Here is a 13160-nt window from a genome sequence, read left to right as displayed (position 1 = left end):
GGTAAAGTAGACCTTTCTGCAAGGTAGTATTCCTTTTCAAATTTTGCTTCTGAATCTTCTTTGATTATGTTACTAACACATGAAAACAAAGAGAGTCCATTGGGACATGCAATATTTTGACACTTGAATTACAAGTACCTACAACAACTCAATATAGAAGAAATGGTTACAAGGATTCCCAACATTCAATCTTTTGAAGGATTTTTCCATGGCAATATTATGGGAAAACATCTAGAGGATATTAGAAGAAAGGAAATGTAAGAAGGCCATCATCAACCCTCAATCTCATGCAAAATGATATCACTGGATATTTTCCCAAAGCATCTATGACAAAAGGTAAGGTATTCTCTTACTTTCATAGACAACTAGTAATATTACATTTGGGTCTATTTTAATAAATCCAAGTTAGAGGTCTTTGCATTTTTTTAAGGACATTAAACCACATGTAGAAAAAATAGGAAAGGCATCAAAATGTTGCACATAGATAATAGCGGATGGAAAGGCTTTGTTCAGATGGAGTTATCTAGTTACAAAACATAGTGTCATACAGTCAATATGATGTGGCAGAATGGAAGAAAAGGAGACTAAAAAAAATGGCCAACTGCATGATGCATGCAAACTCATTACCTTCAAAGTTATGGTCTTAAATAATCAACTATGTTTCTTACATCTAGAACAAAGTACCACGTGAATCCATGAAACACGAAACTGCTTATGAGTCATGCTACACTGAGAGCTCGAAAGTCACCCATCTCCATATCCTTGGCTCATGAGGATGGGATTAAATATCATTGGATAAGTGAAACTATTTACAGCCACATAGTAAGGAGTGCATGTTCATTGGATATTCAAAAGGAGTCAAAGGGCGTAGGTTGTTAGATATGTCCACAAAAAACTATAAAGTTTGAAGAAGATCCTCTACATGCAACTCCATAGGAACCTGCTCCATAACCTCCACCACTTCCATGTGCCAGTATTCAAGATTATGATTCTTCTTGCACTTGAAATGAAAATTCCAAACCTACTGAGCAAGTAGTAGAAGATTTAGATTCACCACCACCATTGACATAGAACCGGTGCATCACAGTAATTTGTTAGATTATCTTTCCAAAATATATTAAGTGGAAGAAATTCTGCATGCACTTATAGCAATGGAACCATGCATGCCCATGTATTATTATGTGATATTATCTTCTGATCCTCAATTTTATGAAGAGGATAAAAGAAATCCCAACTTGGAAGCAACAATGAATGAGGAATACAATTTGTTCATTTTAAACCACAGATTGGATTTGGTTCTATTTCTAGCAAGTCCAAAGCTTGATCATTGTGAATGGATCTAAGAATGAGAATACTAGAAAATTATGGAATTAGGATATACCAAGGGAGGTGGGGGCATGAATCAATATTTTACAAATTTTACACTCCTTTAACAAATCATTCAATCTAATAAAATTGGCAAATAGCAAGACCTTATTCACATGACAAATGTACATAGTGATTTTACTTGGAAACCAATCCTAGAGAAAAACACAAAGGTTATTTTTATTATGATGTAAATCAGAAGTCCCAACTTTGATTACATCAATGTTTATAAGCACCTACTCACAAGAGGGACTAACCCATTTAGACCTACAGGCACCACTTGTACCACTTGCTCTCATACCATTTGTACTACTCGTATAAAAATTTAATTTGGTCCCACTTGTATCACTTGTATGATAACCAATAGAAATATTGGGAATGAGAAAACAATTGTTATCTTGATGTTCTTCTAAAGTAATTAGTGTAGGGAATACAATGGCCATATGAGCAAGAACAATATGCTTCCATTAATATGGAATCATTGTGCACAATTTCCTCTATGACGGTACAAAATTTAGTTTAAAATTTATTCCAAAAGATATCTTTTCCAATTTTTATATCTCTATATATACCAATTTTATCAATGGGGAAAAACTTTCTAATAAGCCCTCTTCACATTAATTGGACTCATACAACTCCGTAAAACTTATTTAATAATAATGAATTGCATTGCATTACAAGAATGATATTTTATCCACCTTGAAGATCAAAGGTGTTAGAACCCAAACAAAGATTCACACATATCTTCTATTAGGAAATTTTGCACTCACTAACCTCCAATGGAATAATAATTGAAGGAACATTTAAAAAAGAACAAAGAAGACATAGTTATACACCAAACAAAAGTCACACTATGTTTTATTAATCAATCAATAGTTACATATATTGAAATAGATCATTGATCGGAATTACTAAAAATAGCTAACCTAAAAACTCACAACAATTAACAATGTGTAACACACATGTAATACACATGGAAGTATTACTTCCAAGTCCTTCCCTTAATGTTTACATGTTAAATGTTAAAATCACAAATTACAATAGCAATATTGATCTTTGTTTTGTTGATCTTCATTAACACCTACACCCACACTAGAGTCTTACATACTACCCTCTCTCTCCACCAAAACTTCAAGCATATCACTTGACTAATTTAACCGCTTGTGACCATCATTGACATACTTGTATGACCAAAGGCTCCTGATTACACAAAAAAATAATTTGTTATTAAATCACTGTATAGACTTACTTCTAACTATCAAAATGCATTGAATTGCAATTTTGATAGTTATATAGTTAAATGGTTTGGGTAGTGTGTATATTGAGAAGTCAATCATACAACTTAGACGATTTTTAACATACACACAAAGATAAATACAATTTTGATAGTTACATAGTTAAATGTTTTGGGTATTGTGTATATTGACAAGTCAATCATACAACTTGACTATTTTTAACATACACACAAAAATAAATGATAATTGTTGATCTTGAAAGACTAAAGAACAATTTGACCACCTACATATAATAGAATATAAACCTAACCAAATTAAAGATATGTTTTATTGGCACAAAATAACGTAACCACTAACTCAAACTATGTTAATTTATTCAATAATTACTCTTCATTTCATCATTACACACTCCAATAATAGTAATTCAATAATAGTAATGACATATTGCAACATAGGAAAACTACAACCCACACCACAAAGTTTTACGAGGATTTCATACAACTTCATATATATACACGAGATCCCACTCAAAATGTAAGATCTCAACACTTCAAAATAATAACGACGATGTTCCCTATTTATCTCTATCACATCTCATCTGGTATGGGTTCAAAAATTACACTCATGAATTCGTCACTAGTGGCAACCTCACTATATCCACATCAAATCACAATAAGGCAATGATTGCCTCTTCAATTAAATAGCAGAACACCACACATGCACACAAAAATCTAACACATGAAAAATACACAATCACCTCTCTGCAGTATCCGATATAATTATTTAAACCTGTAGAATTCGCATAATTATAGCCTCTCATGGTTGAACTAACTCTGATACCAATTTAGAAAAACTACCAAAAACAAACATAATTACACACCAGACACAGATCACACTATACTTTATTGGTTTATTGATAAAACCATAGTTACATAAATAAAAATAGATGACAGACTAAATCCATTAAAAATTCCAACTTAAAAACTCTCAACCATTAACAACCAACTCGTAATACACACCTATGTTATATGTTGGAATTAATGCTTACATTCCATATTTAATAAGTTGGTTTGTGATGGTTGAGAAATTCTCTCAACCTCTCTATCTAATTTAGGAATAAGTTGGATCTCAAAAACTCTATTTAATAGAGTAATCTAAATGTAATCGTGTGTGTGAGTGTGTTTGCACATACACCATTTGTGCATAATATATGATTTGAGTTTCTGTAATTGTGTGTTTTAGCTATTTTTATCATGGTATCAGAGCACAGGATCAGAGGCCTGTGTATTGTGAGTCTAAATCCTTGAAAAATCAGAGTGAAAATTGATTTCCTATGTTAATTTATTTGTTTTCCGTACGCCTGAGCAGCGATCTCCTGAGCGATCTCCTTAGTTTTTTTTTATCATGAATCAGGTGTAGTAATGGTGGTTCCTATCAAGGCAGACGAAGCAAATAACGCTTGGGCATTCATGCTGCCTTTTACTCCGGGAATGTGGTGTACAACAGCGGCATTTTTCATATTCACAGGATTTGTAATATGGCTATTCGAGCATAGGGTAAATCCCGAGTTCAGAGGAAGACCCAGGCAACAAGTGGTGACTCTACTCTGGTTTTCTTTCTCGACACTGGTTTTCTCACACAGGGAGAAGTTAGTTAGCAGTTTGTCTCGATTGGTGCTTGTAATCTGGCTATTTGTAGTTCTGATTTTAACATCCAGCTATACGGCCAGTTTGACGTCTATTCTCACTGTGCAAAAATTGAACCCTACGGTTAAAGATTTTGAATCTCTCAAGGCCAGTGGAGACGCAGTAGGGTATCAGACTGGTTCTTTTGTAGCTCAATACCTCCAGCTGGAGCTTGGCATAAAAAATCTTAAGACATATTCAACACCAGAGGAAGCCGGATTGGCTCTCTCAAAAGGGCCAAAGAATGGAGGCGTTGCTGCGATTTTCGACGAGATTCCTTATATCCGTATTTTTCTAGCGTCACAATGCAACTACACAATTGTTGGACCAATCTACAGGACCGGTGGCTTCGGCTTTGTATTTCCAAAGGGTTCACCCCTACTGCCCGATATTTCCAGGGCCGTTCTGTCACTCTCGGAGGACAAAGAAATGCAACAGATTCAGGCCAAGTGGTTAAATAGCACCGCCTGCACAGATTCTGGAGCAAAAGTGGATTCCAATAGGTTAAGCATGGAGAGTTTCTGGGGTCTGTACTTGATCACCGGATCTGTGTCAGTGGTAGCTCTGGTTATATTCTTTTCCATGCTTCTCGCGTTCGGCTGGAAGAGAACGTAGTCCAGCGGGATTTGATCGGCGTTATCCTTGTAGGCAGTAGGGCCAACATTGATATCTTCAGAAACATTTTGTTGGGATGCAATTATTTTTTTAGAATCAACCTGCAGTAGTATGCTTGGATGAGTATTTGCATGGATCAAGTAGTAGTAAGGCTCAATATGGATGGTTGTCCAGATAGTATGGCAGTTGCGGATCTAGGGAAGGATCCCTCATTAGTGGTAGACGTGGAAGTGGTTTCCTAATGAGGTTATGCGACAGATTGGGGATGCTGTCCAGTAATTGACTTCGGGAGGTCCTTGATTCGGGAGTTGAGGAAGAGAACTCGGGAATCCAACTTGCCAACTACACCTTTCCGAGGGTTATGAGGCAACTTGATGGAGCATCTACTGATAAGCTTGATTATTTTGTTATTTTCATGTAATGTAATCATTAAGGGGGGATGTTGGAATTAATGCTTACATTCCATATTTAAGAAGTTGGTTTGTGATGGTTGAGAAATTCTCTCAACCTCTCTATCTAATTTAGGAATAAGTTGGATCTCAAAAACTCTATTTAATAGAGTAATCTGAATGTAATCGTGTGTGTGAGTGTGTTTGCACATACACCATTTGTGCATAATATATGATTTGAGTTTCTGTAATTGTGTGTTTTAGCTGTTTTTATCATTATACACATCTATAACATAGATGTAAAAATTATTTCACAGCAAATTATGTTGTTGAACATCAGTTCTTATTACTGCACTTCAATTTCCGTTCCATTCACCTCAGTGCTTAATAGTACACTTTAATTTCCATTCCATTCACGTTTAATGTCCATTCCATAGTATAGGCTTTTGCCTGCCCATCAAATCCCTTTTCCACTTCGCTCATTGAAAAACAAATCCCTTTTCAATTTCCCTCATTTGATCAACCCGGCCTTGGTCCTTTTCCACTTGGCTCGTTTGATAGACGTCCTATACCTTTGCCTCCTTTTCTGGAGGAGGAGACGATGTAGCACTGTCGTTGTTCGTATTCTTCCAGTCTTTGTAAATAACATACAGAATCAACTGCAATGCTCCGAGGGCACTTCCAGACCCATTTGGTACCTGTGCATCGATAAAACGATTGAAAACTTTAACAGCTCCATCTCATTAATACAGCGCTAATATAGAGGTACACTAGAATAGAGTTATCTAAATTCGGGTTTTATAAGGATTTTAGGTTGCAACGGTAAAAATTGCAGGTAAAGGCATATAATGGAGTACTGAACGTGTAATGCTTAAAAATATTTACTTTATTCTTCGTTACTTGTAGATTTTAAAGTATAATACACTGAATTAAAAATATTATATCTACAGTTTTGATTTCGATCATGCTATGCAGTCATGTTTAATGATGTTCTCAGACAAGTAATTTCAATACTTACCTATTTTATTTTGTTATACAATTTTTACTTTTGTAGAAGATCTTTATGCTTAAGGTTATTCAATCATGAAACAGAAAATTGTTTAACTAAGATACCCAAAAGGTGAATGTTTATAATTGTCGTGCAAATATATTTATCATTGTATCGTTAAACCTACATAAACGAATGGATCGTTTCCCAAGAGGCCGAATATGAACCAGGAGGTGCCGCATAGGAAGACAAAGAGAGACAGGAAGAACGGCATATACTTTACGCTCTTCGTCTTAATCACCAACCTCTGCACACCATCGAAATCGCGCTTCGGGTCACTTCAGGTATCATACTAAGGCATAAATGTAAATTGTTGAAGAAAACCGCATTCTCTTGACCGTTATGCTGACTTAAACAATGCTCACTCAAAATTGGTTTTGCAAAAGAGGAAGTAGAGAGATTCACCATTACTGACAGAGGAGACCCGTGTTGGAATATTAATTCCAACTGCAGGCGGATGTGGACAACGACGGCAGCACAAAACCGCTCAGCAAAAACCACCAGCATATCGGACCGCCTTTGACCAGCAAGCAGTTTCCGTATGATCGAGCCCGATACAATCTCCTGTTGACGCATGGCTCTCTACATACGTCATAATTTCTGACTTTTTGGGACGTAAAGTTCAGCATAAAGAGGCCTTCCGAAATCCTCCACCGTCGTCCGATCTGCTCCATCATTCTCCGCTGTTGATTGTTTCAACCTGCATCCGAGCCTGCATCAAATGAATACTACGTGGAGTAAACGTTTTTGTTTGACCAGCATTTCAGAAAATATTTAATGGAAAGTTAATGCTAGTCGTAGATGTTAGGTATAAGTTTTAATTAATATTTTTATTGCTTACGGAGGTATGGGTAGGAAAAGCACGTAAGTTTTTTTTATGCACGGAGGTATGGTGCATTTAAAGAAAGGCATGGTCAGTTTGTTAATATTTTTACGCAATGTAATATCCAAAAAAACAAGGGAGCTCGTATATTATGTAATTGTTTTGGGTTTAATAGATATGAAACAAAAAAAATGGGCTCGTGTGTGTAGTGTGCCTGAATATCCATCTTTGCTCATGTGATGAACCTGAAGCTCGCAGCAGTGGAAAAACCAAGGGAGATGCACAGCAGTGCATAGATCAGTGTTGTTTTTTTTATGAATGTATTGGATGTGCATTGAAATGCAAAAGAAAAGAACGCACAGGTATTTTGTTTTGAAATTGGAATGTAATGAAAATTTTACTGCATATGTAAAAATAGTTTTACAACAGTATGTGTAAAAATAGTTTTACACCAGTAAATGTAAAAGGGGTTTTACAGCAGTAAACCGAGCACAGTAAATTCTCAGGTGGAGACAGAGTTTTGTTGGATGAATTTTTTTGGTGAATCCCTCTCTGTAAAAGAGGATGAATATGTATCAGGCATTTTGCTTTAATGAATAGAAATTCCTTTTCTGGTGGTGTAATACTCTGTTCTCAGTAAAAAAAAATTTAAGCTTCCCTGTGCACAAAAGGATCCTGTGGAGAGAAGGAAACAGAGCAGTGCCTCTGTGTGTTTGAATTGTTTGTTTTTGGGATTTTATCAGAAAAATCCCCAACAGTGGTATCAGAGCCAGGTTTAGGCTCTTTGAAGGTGTTCAAGAAGCTGAAGGGAGGAGTCTTTTGTTGCAGCTGTAAATATTCTCCAGCAAAGTGAAGTCTCAGGCAAAAGATTCAGGTATTCATCAAAGTTTTTTTTGTTACTGATGAAACAGTGAGTGTTTTAAAATACACAGTCAATAAATTTAAAGCATAGTTGAGGATGCAAGGAATGGCTAGCACCAGCACTAGTATGGGTATGTTTAATACCCAACTCCCACAGTTTAATGGGAAGAACTATGATTACTGGGCCATAACCATGAGAGCCCTGTTTGTCTCACAAGACCTATGGGAACTAGTTGAATCTGGGTTTGAAGAACTAGTAAATGAAAATCAATTTAACAACTTAACTCAGGGAGAGAGAGATCTGCTGAAGAGCAATAGGAAGAAGGATGCAAAAGCCATTGTATTGTTGTATCAAGCAGTGGACCAGAGTGTGTTTCCAAGGATAGCAGCAACTAAAACATCCAATGAAGCATGGCAAACCCTCAAGACAGCCTATCAAGGCATGGAGAAAGTAAAGACAGCAAAACTACAATTGCTGAGGAAGGATTTTGAGAATCTGAACATGAAGGAGTCAGACAACATTGACTCATTCTTCACACATGTGATTGGTCTGATCACACAGATGAGGACTCATGGAGAAACCATTGAAGAAAGGAGGATTGTGGAGAAAATATTGAGGGTCTTACCCTCAAAGTTTGATGCGATTGTCACCACCATTGAAGAGACAAAGGATCTCTCAAACTTTTCAGTTGATGAGCTACATGCATCACTGATAACACATGAGCAGAGGTTGAGTATGAGTGAAAACTCATCTCTAGAGCAAGCCTTTAAGACCCAGATGTCTTTTGGAAGAGGAAGAGGTCAAGGTAGAGGAAACAAGAGAGGAAGAGGCAGAAGCCAGAATAGAGGTGGAAGGAACAGTCCGGAAAATGCTCAAGGAAGTGGCAGCAATCCAAATCAGAACCAAGGCCAAGGCAGCAGCCAACAAAGAGGACAACATCATGCTCAAGGAAAAAGGTATGAAAAATCCAATGTCCAATGCTATTATTGTAAAAAATATGGGCACTATGCAAGTGAATGTAGGAAGAAGCAACATGATATGAGTAATAGACAAAATGCAAATGTCACTAGACAAAACAGCAGCCAAGATAATGTGTTGTTAGCTTGTAACATGGCTGAAACAAATAGTGAAGACACATGGTTTTTAGACTCAGGTTGCAGCAACCATATGACAGGAAACATAGCCTTCTTTTCTGCCCTAGATAAAAATGTGAAATCAGAAGTCACACTAGGAAATGATAGCAAAATTTCTATTATGGGAAAAGGAGAGGTAAAAATATTTACAAAGCAAGGAGAAAGGAAAACCATAGCAGATGTCTACTATGTCCCTGGAATGATATGTAACCTCTTGAGTATTGGAAAGCTTGTCCATAAGGGGTACAATGTTTTCTTTAAAAATGATGTATGCACCATCATGGATATAGCACCCAGCAAAAGATGCATTGCTGAAGTGAAGATGACAAGGAACAGGATGTTCCCTCTTAGAATAAGGGCAGATTTGAAAAACAAAGGAGAAATTGCAGCAGTCACTCAAGAGGCTTTCCAAAGCGTGCCAAAGGATGAAAATTGGTTGTGGCACTTGAGATTTGGACATCTCAATTTTGGAGGTCTAAACTTGCTGAGCAGGAAAGGAATGGTAAGAGGATTACCACTAATAGAGAAACCGAACAGCCTATGTGAAGGCTGCATATTGGGAAAACAACACAGAGAAAGTTTTCCATCAGGTAAAAGCATAAGGGCAAAGGCACCATTAGAGATTGTCCACTTAGACTTATGTGGACCAATGCAAAATCCATCATTAGCAGGCAGCCAATATTTCCTAACATTTATTGATGACTTTACAAGAAAAACTTGGGTATATTTTCTTAAAAACAAAAGTGAAGTGTTTGAAAAATTCCGAAATTTCAAAGCACTTGTGGAGAACCAAAGCGGGCTGCATATAAAAGTTTTGAGAACTGACAGAGGAGGTGAGTATATCTCCAAGGAATTCCTACGATTTTGTAGAGAAAATGGAATTCACAAACAGTTTACAGCTAGGTACACCCCACAACAAAATGGAGTTGCTGAAAGGAAGAATAGGACCATCATGGATATGGCGAGGAGCATGCTGAAGGCAAAGCATTTGCCAAATGATTATTGGGCTGAAGCTGTAAATTGTGCAGTTTATATTTTGAACAGGTGTCCTACAAAAGCAGTGTTGAACAAAGTGCCAGAAGAAGCATGGAGTGGGAGAAAGCAAGGTGTCACCCACTTGAAAGTTTTTGGATGTGTGGCCTATGCACACATACCAGATCAGCTAAGGAGGAAGTTGGACAGAAAAGGGGAGAAATCCAAGGCATATAGTGAAGAATCCAAGGCATATAGGTTGTATATCCCATCCACCAAAAAGTTTTTTGTCAGCAAAGATGTTCAATTCATTGAGGAGGAAGCTTGGGATGGAAGCATAGAGAAAACAGTGAATGTTAAAAACTGTTTGTTTCATGATGAAGATGATGAGGAGGTGGCTGAAATGCATCCCCAAACAGCAGCGCCAACACAAGGACAGCAAGGGACACCATTGAGGATAAATGAAACTGCTTCATCAAGCACACCACAAGGAGGAAATTCAAGTGCGTCTTCAAGCGCTTGCACACCAAATGAAAGAGGTAAGAAGTTTAGAAATCTAAGTGATATTTATGATGAAGGAATGAATTCCTTATTTGCCTTTTATTGTCATGTTGATGATCCTATTCATTTCGAAGATGCAATTAAAGATAAGAAATGGATAGAAGCTATGGATGAGGAGATGAATGCCATAGAGAGAAACAAAACATGGGATTTGGTTGAGCTACCAAAAGGCAAAGAAGTCATTGGAGTTAAATGGGTCTACAAGACCAAAAGCAATGCTGAAGGCAAGATAGAAAGGCACAAGGCAAGGCTGGTCATCAAAGGGTACAAGCAGCAGTATGGGAGAGATTATGAGGAGACTTTCGCCCCGGTTGCAAGAATGGAAATCGTGAGAGCAGTGTTGTCCATAGCAGCGCAAAACAAATGGAAATTCTACCAAATGGACGTGAAGTCAGCATTCCTAAATGGAGTGTTAAAGGAAGAGGTTTATGTTGAACAACCTCTAGGCTATGAGAAGAAAGGTGAAGAGCACAAAGTGTGCAGATTGAAGAAAGCTCTTTATGGGTTGAAGCAAGCGCCAAGAGCATGGTACAGCAGGATAGATTCCTATCTATTGGATAATGAATTTGACAAGTGTGAAGGAGAACCCGCCATCTACATCAAAGAAAAAGATGGTAAAATTTTAATTGTTGTCTTATATGTTGATGATATTATTTTCACAGGTGATGATGATCAGCTCATTAAGAATTTTAAATCAGTCATGAAAGAGGAATTTGAAATGACTGACATGAGTTTCTTGAGATACTTCTTAGGCATAGAAATAGATCAAAATGAAAAAGGAATTTTTATCTCACAAGCTAGATATGTAAATCAAGTGTTGGGCAGATTTAACATGCAAGAATGCAAAGCAGCGATCACTCCTACAGTAATGGGATTAAAACTCAACAGAGAGGACAGCAGCAAGGATTTTGATCCTAGTTTGTACAAGAGTATTGTTGGCAGCCTTATGTATTTAACAGCTACTAGGCCTGACATTATGTTTGCTGTTAGTTTAATTTCCAGATTCATGGAGAGGCCAAAGGAGGCACATTGGCAAGCAGGAAAAAGAATTTTAAGGTATGTCAAAGGTAACAAAATGTTTGGCATATTATATAGTGTCTCAGAAAGTTCAGATTTAATTGGATACACTGGTAGTGATTGGGCTGGAAGTGTAGATGATCGGAAAAGCACTTCCGGTTATGTTTTTCATATGGGTTCAGGAGCCATTTCATGGGCTTCCAAGAAGCAGTCCATTGTAGCATTGTCTACAGCAGAGGTTGAATATGTGGCAGCTACAGTAGCAACATGTCAAGCAGTTTGGATGAGAAGAATGTTGAGGAGCTTAGGCCAAGAGCAGGCAAAAGCGACGGTGATTTTTTGTGACAATAGTTCAGCTATTGCATTGTCAAAGAATTCAGTGTTTCATAAGAGAACGAAACACATTGATACAAGGTTTCACTACATCAGAGAATTGGTGAACAATGGAGAAATTGTCCTAGAACATTGCAGGACTCAAGAACAGGTAGCAGACATCTTGACAAAGCCATTGGATCAGAAAAGCTTTGAATTTTTGAGGAAGTGTCTGGGTATGACTGAATGCCCAACAGTTGAAATTAAAGGGGAGTGTTGGAATATTAATTCCAACTGCAGGCGGACGTGGACAACGACGGCAGCACAAAACCGCTCAGCAAAAACCACCAGCATATCGGACCGCCTTCGACCAGCAAGCAGTTTCCGTATGATCGAGCCCGATACAATCTCCTGTTGACGCGTGGCTCTCTACATACGTCATCATTTCTGACTTTTCGGGACGTAAAGTTCAGCATAAAGAGGCCTTCCGAAATCCTCCACCGCCGTCCGATCTGCTCCATCATTCTTCGCCGTTGATTGTTTCAACCTGCATTCGAGCCTGCATCAAATGAATACTACGTGGAGTAAACGTTTTTGTTTGACCAGCATTTCAGAAAATATTTAATGGAAAGTTAATGCTAGTCGTAGATGTTAGGTATAAGTTTTAATTTTAATATTTTTATTGCTTACGGAGGTATGGGTAGGAAAAGCACGTAAGTTTTTTTATGCACGAAGGTATGGTGCATTTAAAGAAAGGCATGGTCAGTTTGTTAATATTTTTACGCAATGTAATATCCAAAAAAAACAAGGGAGCTCGTATATTATGTAATTGTTTTGGGTTTAATAGATATGAAACAAAAAAAAATGGGCTCGCGTGTGTAGTGTGCCTGAATATCCAGCTTTGCTCATGCGATGAACCTGAAGCTCGCAGCAGTGGAAAAACCAAGGGAGATGCACAGCAGTGCATAGATCAGTGTTTTTTTTTTATGAATGTATTGGATGTGCATTGAAATGCAAAAGAAAAGAACGCACAGGTATTTTTTTTGAAATTGGAATGTAATGAAAATTTTACTGCATATGTAAAAATAGTTTTACAGCAGTATGTGTAAAAATAGTTTTAGACCAGTAAATGTAAAAGGGGTT

At 37.3% G+C, this 13160-nt stretch overlaps 1 pseudogene; it reads left to right on the top strand.

Moving 5' to 3' along the window:
• The first annotated feature begins 4021 nt into the window (after positions 1–4021).
• LOC149184953 (glutamate receptor 3.3 pseudogene) lies at positions 4022–4900 on the top strand (annotated as a pseudogene).
• The last annotated feature ends 8260 nt before the right edge of the window (positions 4901–13160 follow it).

This window comes from Pinus tabuliformis, chromosome 3_2, assembly GCF_031772625.1.
Source record: "Pinus tabuliformis cultivar Carrire ecotype Pingquan chromosome 3_2, CPIR1, whole genome shotgun sequence".
NCBI classification, from domain to species: domain Eukaryota; kingdom Viridiplantae; phylum Streptophyta; class Pinopsida; order Pinales; family Pinaceae; genus Pinus; species Pinus tabuliformis.
The sequence above is the reverse complement of the archived record's forward strand: the minus strand, read 5'-3'. Positions and strand labels throughout refer to the sequence as shown.